We start from the raw sequence: 9,573 nt of genomic DNA on the forward strand, positions 1-9,573 counted from the left end.
CCAGGGCATCTGAGCTGTGGGGGGCGGGGGGGCACATGGGCAGGCGCCCCAAGCTGGAATGAGGGGGAGAGCAAGGGCTCGAGGGCCAGCGAGAGCAGGGACCCAAGCAAGGAGATGGGGGTGGGGTGGGGAGCACACGACACGCGGGGCGCAGCTCCCACTGCGCTCCGTCAGCAGTGAGCGAGCAGGGCCGGGGTCAGGCTGTGCACCTGGAAGCCGCCTGCACAGCGTGGCCCCCCACGCCCGCCCCCGCCCAGGGTAGCCTAGGGAAGAGGCTGGTTCTCCTTCCCGACACAGCAAAGGGAGGCAGAGGGCGGAGGGCAGGGCACCGGGGGGTCCCTGCAAGGGCCCTGCCCAGCCCTGGGTGCAGGGTGCTGCCCTGGAGAGAGGACTGTCCCTAAGGAGCCTGCAGCAAACAGCTGATGGGGGCCCACGGGGCTCAGTGCAGGTCTGAGCAAACCTGTGCCAAAGATGCCAGCAGCGCGTGGAGGCGGGGCCTTTGGAGGTCGGGGCCGCAGCCCCCCGAATGGGATCAGTGCTCCCTCCACAAGAGACCCCAGAGACCCCCACCCCTGGGCCCGCAGATCCTCTCCCTCTACAATAAGCGGCTTTGACGCCTGCCCCATCCCAGGAGTCCCCGCGCCTGTCAGAGGTGAGACTGGGTCCCCCGGGGCCGGGCAGGGCTCCTGGCCAGGCCTGGGCTGGGCACAGAGGCAACTCTGAGACCACAGGCCCAGCTTTCAGATGCGGATTCTAAGCGGCAGACACCACAGGGAAGGGCGCTGGTGAAACTGGCTTCTTCCTGAAACAGGGAGGAACCAGCACAGCCCAGGAGAGGGCCCTGTCTCTGTTACAAGTCCTTGGCTGAGCCAGCAGGAAGGACACGGCTCCCGGACCGTGTGACTAAGAGAACACACACAGCGCGGTGACACGTGGGTGTGGCGACGGTGCCTGATGCAGAAGGCGCAGACCCAGAGCCCACGCGGCTGCTGCGGCCGAGAGCCTGCGCTTGTGTGCTCAGCGGGCCTCGGCGGCGCGTCCCTGACCCCATCTCTAATCTCAGCTCTCACTGCAGGAAAGGGAGGGGGGACGACCCTCAGGAACATGCGTGCATCTTTCCGTATCATGAGTTTTCCCAAGAGTGTCCATTTTTAAGTATTTAAAAACATGAACAGAAAGGACAGTAGAAAACAGAAACCGTAAAAGAAAAACAACAGTAAACTGAACTTCCTCAGACTTAAACCTACTGGGTGAGGAGGAGGAAGAGGGGGCAGGGGTCAAGGGTAAGGCAACAGGAGACTCGGCACACGGGCAAGACGCAGACACACACCGCAGCCCTGGGCACCCGAAACCTGTGGAATCTTATCAATTTAACAAAATAAAAAACAGAAAGCAAAAAAGAAAAGATAGGACAAGCTCTGAGTAAATGAATAAACTCCATAATTTCCTTTAAAAAAATGTGAAAGGCACAGTCAAAAAATAGTTAAGCCACAGACTGGGAAAAACCATTTGCAACCTATGCCTCCGGCAAGAGACCAGCACCCACACACGTGAACCGCCCTGCCTCCACGATAAGACGACAAAGAGCCCGTTTTTAAGTGGGCAACACGCTTCGGACAGACACGTCACAAAAGCAGGTACATGAAGGTCCCACGGGCACAGGGGGGGAAGCGGTCACCTAGGGACCCGCCCCCGCCCCGCCTGGACACGACTGAGCGCCCCACCCAGAAGCGCCTCCGCAGAGAATGGCAGGACTGGGCAGACCCGTGACCCGGGCCCTGCTCGGGAAAGAACAGGGACAAACACCGCGACACATGCGACGCCTGTGGAGGGAACGGGGCTGGGTGCGTTCACAACCTCGTTCGCGTGCGGGTCTAGGCCAAGAGAACGGACCTGCGGGTACAGACGCCAGAGCAGCACTGACTGAGGGAGATGAGCAGCGCCCGGCAGGGGCAGGAGGGAACCGTCTGGGCCCCGTTCGATGCACACTCATCAGAACGGAACGAACAGCCCTGCGGGCAGCTCAGCCGAGGCTGCGGGTTGGATCCCCAGTCGGGGCACAGACAAGGACCAACCAATGACGCATCAGTAAGTGGAAAACAAATCTATGTTCCTCTAACCATTCCTCTCTCTCTAAAAATCAATCAATAAAAAAATTTCAAATGAATGAACAGTGTATTTAAAATCTTAGTAGTTCACTGTATGCAAATGATGTCTCCATGGTCTTAAAGCAGGCGTTCCCACACTGCAGGCTGCAGGTACGACGCGGACTGACAGACAGGTACGAGGGCTTCTGCTCTGAGAACGCGGCACACCGGGGCGTGACGGGCAGCGGAAGAGCCCCCTCTGCGATTCCCGGCCCCTGGTGAACCCACACCTTCTCCCAGTTATTCAGCCAACCGCGACCCTCGGCAGTCCAGGGGCTCTGCAGGTGCCACCAAGGGCCAGATCAGCTGACCTTTAAGGCCGTGAGATGCCCCCAGGGGGCCTAGCCTGGTCCCACGAGCCCTGTAACCCGAGGTCTAGCAGCCAGAGACTCTGCTGTGAGGGGAGCTGGGCTGCAGGAGGCGCCCCCGAGCTGCCAGAAGATGGAGGAGCCCCCCGACAGCCAGCCAGCAAGGAGGCCAGACACCAGCCCTGCACCCGGGGGGCCTGGATTCCGCTGCCCCCGCCCTGCGGGAGAGATGCAGCTCACGGCCACAGCCCGGGACAGCAGCCCCCGAGCTGCGGGCTCACCAGCGCCCACGCCACGCCGGCCCTCCCCGCAGCCGCTGACACAGACGACTGTTCTAAACCAGAGTCCGCAGTCAGGCTGCACAGTAAACGGAGCCCTGATGCAAGTATCACACCAAGGCAGCTTCGGAGCTCGGGGTGACATTTCCGTTAAAAAGAACAGATTACAGACGAGCCCAGACACTATGCTCATCTAGGCAGCAAGGCGGCCGGAAGCCCGACCCGCGTCTGACCCTGGCTGCACCGCCCTGCCCCTCGGCTGTAAGTGGCCTGCCCTCTGCGACCAGAGCCCCCCTCCACGGTAGGAGGCAGGCGGCTACAGCACCCGTGGAATCCACGCGGTGCCAAGCTGCTGTCACCGGCTTGATTAGTAGCAGTGGAGCGAGTCACCTCCAGGGGCTGGGACAGACACTTCCACGCTGTGCATCCAGGAGACAAGCCAAGCATTAAACGGGTGACTGGGATGTTTTAGAACCCCAGAAATAACCTGTACTTGACTCAGTTTTAAATGTTTGTTCTGCTGGTAGTCACTCGTCTGCTTTATTTTTTAAGTACAGACAGCACACCGAGCACATTCAGAAGCACAGATCCAAACTGCTTTTATCTGCCTCCAAAAACTAGTGGAACCAAAAATAAATTACAGTTCCCGTTCACCTAAGAGCACCCTAGGCTACAGGGCAGAATGACAAGGACATCTTAGGAAGGAACCTGTTCAGGACAAACTCGGGTCACGAACAGCCTGCTGGCAGCCAGATCCAATAGGCTCTTCGGCCCACCTCTTCCTTGTCCTCTCAGCGGTGTGACCCTGCCCCTGCCCCTGTCGCCCACAGCCCGCGCCTGCCCTTCGGGGCCACTCGGGCCTCACGGACGTGCAGTGGGCTTCCGCTGATGCTGAGGTCTCTTGAACCTCGACCTGCAGTCTCGACCAGCGGCTCACGACTACAGCTGGCCGCCCAAAGGCTTCGGGGGGAGCCCACCCGCCATCAGACTCAGTCTCCTCCCTCCGCACCAGCCAGTGCGTTGCCAAGGGAGACCTCCTAGGGCTTTCCTTCAAGAGGGAGGCTCTAAGTGCTGTCCCTGCCGGCAGGGACAGAGGAGGACACAGACAATGGCTAAGTGAGAAACAAAGGAGTGAGCCGCGAGCCCAGTGGGCAGCGAGGACCCCCGCCGCCAGGAGAGACGGGCCTGGGCGAGGGCGAGGAGGAAGGTGGGGGCAGGCACGGGAGGGCGCGCCCCCCAGGAGCACAGGGGGGGCAGGCAGGCACCACCTTCGCTTCCCACGCTGCCGTCCCTCCCGGCCCGGCCCCCTAACGCACCTGCCCTCTGCTCCCCCGGCCGCCGCCCTAACTCAGCTCTCAGTCCCCACGGGGGGTGACGGCTCCGCAGCTGGTCTCACCTCAGTTCAAAGCACCCCCGCACCGCCCCGAACGCCTGCTGAAGCGCCCCCACACTCCGTGAATCTCCAGTCCGCCTTCCCACACTGGGGGTCTCTTCAGGCCTCAGGCCCGGGGTCGCCTCCCTCAGGGCAGAGGCAGCACCGCCCGCATCTGCTCGCCCCTGTCCCCCGCCCCTCGGCGGGGCGCGCCCGGAGGACGGCGGGGGCTCCAGTCCCCCCACGGCTGCCACCGCACAGCGCCTGCCGCCCGGCGGTTCTCAGCAGTTTATCCACGTTTCCGCAGTCCTGGTACGTTAGTCACGTCTATTTCATGCCCCAAATCGACACTTAAAACTTCCCTGGACCTTGGGGGGGGGGGTGCAGTGAGTCTGTGATAGTATCAACAATAAAAATAAAAACCTTCCTGTACTTCTACTGAGGTTATTACTGATCGCTGTTACATAAAGCTCTGGTTTCTTATCAACTGCACTTGTTTCCAGGCTTTACAAATCCTACATTTTAGTCAACGTCTGACTTCTGGATTTCTGGTTTTGACACAACTGCTCACGGCAGTTTACAGCCCTGTATGGAGAGCCGCGCGTTCCCTTTCCTATTTGCAGCACGAGACGCGATGCGACCCTCCTCGCTGCAGACGGTCGCTGCCCGGACTTCCCTGCGCAGCGGCCGCGGTGCGACGTTCCCAGCGGCCCCCGCCCGGGGCCCTCGCCGGCTGCACGGGCCGCAGGCTCCGCCGGCCGACGGAGCGGCGTGTTCCCGCGGGGCCGGGACCGGGACAGGACGCAGAAGCCGGCTCTGGAGATGCCCGCGCCGCCCCCCGCCCCCCGCCCCCCGGGGATGAGGAACGTCTAGTTTCCTTGCAGAGACTCAGGAATCAGAACGATGACCCCACTTTCCCAATTCGGAGCCGCCAGTGCCCGGGAAAAGCCCGCCCAGCGCTCTGCTGTGACCAGGAGGATCCAGGAGGCCCTGCGACGGCTCGGACACGCTGCACAAGAAGCCCCGCGGGAGGAACGAGGCGGCCGAAGAGCCCTGTAACGACCGACTGCGAAGCACCAAGAGCCGCGCTTTCAATGGTGCGCCTACGGTCCCCGCTGTTCTCAGTTCTAATGAAAACGTCACTTCACAGGCGCTCACCAGCCGTCAGTGCGCGAAGCAGGAACGCGCGGCTGGAACAAGAGGACGGCGACAACGCGAACCCCCGGCAAAGCCGTCTGCGCCCCCGCGCCCGGGCAGGGACTTCACTCGTCCGCGCTTCGCTGTAACACGTTTGGGGACCGAGGCGCGCCCAGGCGGACGCCCGCGGGTCCCCGGACGGGCAGCGGGCGAACCCCAGCGGCCCCGCCGCGCGTCCCCCGGGAGCGCGACCGGCGCGAGCCCAGGGCGGCGCCGCGGGAGAGGGCGGCGGCCGGAAGGAAACGGAAGATGCGGACAAAGCCCAGCGGCCGGCCGCCCCTCCCGGCGTCCCCCGCCCCGCGCGTCGCGTTCCCGGGGGCGGCCGCCTCCCCCGGCGCGGCTCCCAGAGCCGCAGCTGTTCCCGGAACGGCCGCCCCCGCCCGCAGCTGGGCCGAGCTGGGGATGCGGGGCCGGGCCGACAATGGGAGGCCGGGGATGCGCAGCCAGACCGGGCATGCGGGAGCGGGGATGCGGGGCCGGGACGAGGATGCGGGAACGAAGGAACACGAGCCTGAAGCGGACGTGGGCGCGGCGGCGGCCGGGGACGGAAGGGCAAGGGAACGGACGCGGGCGAGGCCGGGGCGCACACTCACCGAGCTGCTCCCGCGGGCCGCGCGCTGGCGCTGTCACTCCGGAGGCCGCGGGCGCGTGCGCGGCGCGGGACCGCTGGGGGCCGGCCGCCTCGGCCGCCTCAGGAGCAGCGCCGCGATCACGAGCGAGGAGCGCCGGCGCGACCGCCCCGCAGCATCCTCGGCCGTCCGCGCGCGCTGTCCCCGCGGCTCCCTCGCAGCCGCCGCCCCGCGACACACCGGCTCCGGCCCCGCCGCCGAAAATGGCGTCTCGGCGCCCCTCCCCCCGGCTCGACCCCGCCCCACAATGCCGCGCGCCGCGTGACGTCACCGCCGGGGCGGGAGGGAGCGCGGCCACGGGCGCTCTGGCCGGGAGCAGGGTCCGCCGCGCGCGGGGGGCCCGGTGTTCGGGAGCGGGGTGTGCCCCTGAGCCCTCCCGGAACCGCCTGCGAAGGAAGGGGCCTCAGGGAACAGGCGAACCCGGGGCCCTGCTCGCGTCTCCGCAGTCTGGCGGGCCTGGCCCGAGCCGCGGGGCCACCGCGCGCTGACCCTCGCGGCAGCCGTCGGCCCCGCACCGCCTTGGCCGCAGTGCCACGACCCCCACTCCGGGAGTGGGCGGTGCCTCCAGGTCGGGGAGCCCCGGGCCTCGTCCTGCGGCCCCGCCGGCTCCGCGGGCTGACTCAGCAGCCGTTCGGGGAGGCGCGCGCAGATGCAGTGCGCAGGGCGCGGCTTTCTTTGTCTGCCCCCGCTTGGGGACCCCCGGCCCGGCTGCCTGCCCACGCCCCGAGGGCCGTCCCCGTGGCGTTATTAAGCAGAGGGGTTCCTACACCCGCCCCAGCCCGGCTCCCGGACAGGCCGCCCTCTCCAGTGTTCCCCACCCGCTGCTACCGTGCCACGCCCGCCAGGGCGCAGCCGCCGGGAAGCGCGCTGCCAGGGTTTCACGGGAGGTCCAGTTACTCGGCTTTCGCGTAAAGACGCCGAGGTCTGCAAAAACGGGGTCTTTGCGGTGACAGCAGTTACTGCGCCGCGGGAGGGGCAGTGTCGGCGTCCAACACGCCGCGCTCCCCCGGGGCCCCGCCGCGCCGCAGGACGCTCCTCCTCCGCCTGTCTCTCGGCCCGGGAATCGTCCCCAAGCCCGAACCCCGGGATGCTTCTCCCCTTCTCCCGAGAGGCGGCCAAAGGGCCCGGCTGCGGAGCGCCGCTTCAGCCCCTCGCCTCTCCACGCCACCGCTCTCCCTGCTGAGGCCTTGTTACCGCCTGTGTGCTCTCAGCCAATACTTATCACGCGGCAGTGGCGCGCGGGTCCCCCGAGGAGAGCCAGGCACCGGGGCAAACAGGACAGTAAGCTCCCTGCTCTCGCGGTGCCATGCGGGGAGCTGCGGCAGACCCCTGACCGTGGGGGCCAGGCGGGCAGGCAGGTCGGCAGGGACTTAAACACGAATAGGAAGAGGCCCGCTGGGCAGAGCCGGAGGTGAGCACTCGCGGCAAGTCCTCAGGCCCCGACCGGGCGGCTCAGGGGGCTGGGCCGCGCCCCACAAAGCGGAGGGCTGCGGGTTGGGTTCCAGGGCAGCGCACAGGACAGGCACCAATCGATGTCTCTCCCCCTCTCTCCCTCCCTCCCCCTTCTCTGAAAATAAATAAATGAAGTCTTTTTTTTTTTAAGTTCTCAGGCAGGAATGAGTCTGGAGTCTCAGGGAAAGAGAAAAGACCAGTTCCTCCTCCGCACCCGCGACCCCCCTGAACTGGGACAGGCAGCAAGGCGCGCGTCACCCGGCAGCGGGCTGGGGCCGGGCTGGCCCGGGGTCCCCCCGAGTCCAGCAGGCGCCCTCGCTGGCTGAGCTTCCTTGACCGTCCTCGGTCCCTTCCAGCCCTCATCTGCACAGCAGCTCGGAGGGAGGTCCCGAAGGGGTCGTGGTCTGCTCGCTGCCTCCCGAGAGGGGTCCACGAGGCTTTCAGACCAGCAGGGCCTGCCCCTGATGCAGACATTGTGAAGGGGTCCGTGCCTTCGTGGTGGGGAAGCCTCAGCAGAGCCCCTTGGGGCCAGCAAACCCGGTACCAGTTGGCAGACCAGGGCCCAGGAAGCAAGCACCGGCCTGCATTTCCCGCTGGACTCCAAGCATCCTGGTGGCCCGCAGCCTGCTGGGTTAGCCAGGGGCCTGTCTCAGCAGTGCCCGGGGGGCAGCTCAGCACCCCTGGCCAGGGCCCGCCCTGCACCCCAGCCCCTGCAGCTGGCCTCGCCGCTGCTCCAACAAACCCAGGAGGGAAAGCGGGCTTCCTTCCTGCCCCTGCCACGGGCGCCCCCGTTCTGGAGGTCCTGGGAGCAGCCCCTCCCCACTGCCTGCCTGCATCTCCGGCTCCGCTCTCCCAGGTGCGGTGCCCTCCTCTGTTCTGTCTCTTCCCCTCCCTGCCCCTGTCACTCCCGTTCCGGGTCAGCAGGCAGCCTGCTGACCGGAGGCTGGGCCGGGGTAGGTTTGGGGCAACCCACAGGCCCAGATGAAGCCAAGACAAAGGACAAAGTGGTGGCTGAGGTCCCTGCTCAGGGCGGAATGAAAATAGCACACCGGCCTCCTGGAGCTGGCCCGCCCCCAGGCATCGGAGATGAACCCGAGCACATGGTCTCCCGTTCGCTTTGTCCCCAGCATTTACTGAGTGTTACAGCAGCAGGCGCCGGGCTGGGCAACGGGAGAGTAAGGACCACTCCCTGGCCGGCCACGCCTGTGGAGCAGAGCAGGAGGCTCTGCATCCCCCAGGGCCAGAGGACTCTGTGGGAGAGGGACATTCACGTGGCAGGTGGGAAGGACGCAGCAGGTGGAGGCCCAAGTGGAGGAGCTGCAGGAAAAAGCACAGGCCTCAGAGCAAACCACACGGCGGTTGTGGTCTTGGGTGGAGAATGGAATCATTGTACTGCACGTGTCCGTGGTGTGTCCAGGGGCAGCTCCGTGGGAGGCACAGGTGCTGGGACTTCCCTTGCACCCAGTGGGGACCCTGCCCCCAAGTCCATGAGTGCCTGAGGGGGGCAGAAGGGGGAAGAAGAGGGGAAAAGCCAGGTCAGTAGCCCACATGCTTGCCCCTCCCAGGCCCCCCCCCCAGCCAGGCCCCGCCCCTGCCCCCCAGCCTGGGCTCCGCGGGGCCTGCGTGAGGCTTGCGGAGTAGCTTCTGTGCCTGAGCCCCAGGGACGGCCTGGCAAGCCGACGGAATCGGGACCGGGGTCAGGGCTAATCTGGGCTCAGTCCACCCTGCTCCAAGCCACAGGTCACGCCCTGTCTGGTCTCTGGCTTCAGCTCTGAAACGTGGGTAGGTGTCCAGGGTGTTTCTCCTTTCAAGTGCTCCGCTGGCCGCTCCCTCAGACAGAGGGGAAACAGCAGCGCTTTGGGGCCCAAAGGTGGGGTGAGGGAGTGGGAGCTCCAGGGGAAAGCCCACCAGCTCCCTGGGAACAGAGGCCTGGGTCCTGCTTTGTGAGGGTTCCCCCACATTTGTGAGCAGCTGCCTTCACGCACACACCTGCACCGGGCCAGTCTGATTCCCGAACACAGCTGGAGGGGGGCCAGTCCCAGGAAGCTTTCACGTTTGTGCTTTGGGGACCGCGAGCTGCCACGCAAGAAAGACAGCTCCCTGCTGCAGAGGCCCAGCCATCCTGGCCGCGGCCCCACCTTCCAGCATCCCCCATGGGCATCAGGCCAGGAGGGAAGGCACCGTGCTGGG

The 9,573-nt window shown here is 65.7% G+C and overlaps 1 protein-coding gene across 1 annotated transcript in view; it reads right to left on the reverse strand.

The window, feature by feature from the left end:
- Window positions 1-5,982, reverse strand: part of KLC1 (kinesin light chain 1) — a 31,564-nt gene extending 25,582 nt beyond the window's left edge. Inside the window, exon 1 of the mRNA XM_090265549.1 lies at window positions 5,896-5,982. The gene's annotated coding sequence lies outside the window, so the exon portion shown is untranslated. The remainder of the gene's footprint in view (window positions 1-5,895) is intronic.
- Between the last annotated feature and the right edge of the window lie 3,591 nt (window positions 5,983-9,573).

The sequence above is a fragment of the Furipterus horrens genome, unplaced genomic scaffold (genome assembly GCF_987537825.1).
Source record: "Furipterus horrens unplaced genomic scaffold, mFurHor1.1.pri manual_scaffold_21, whole genome shotgun sequence".
Classification (NCBI taxonomy): Eukaryota; Metazoa; Chordata; class Mammalia; order Chiroptera; family Furipteridae; genus Furipterus; species Furipterus horrens.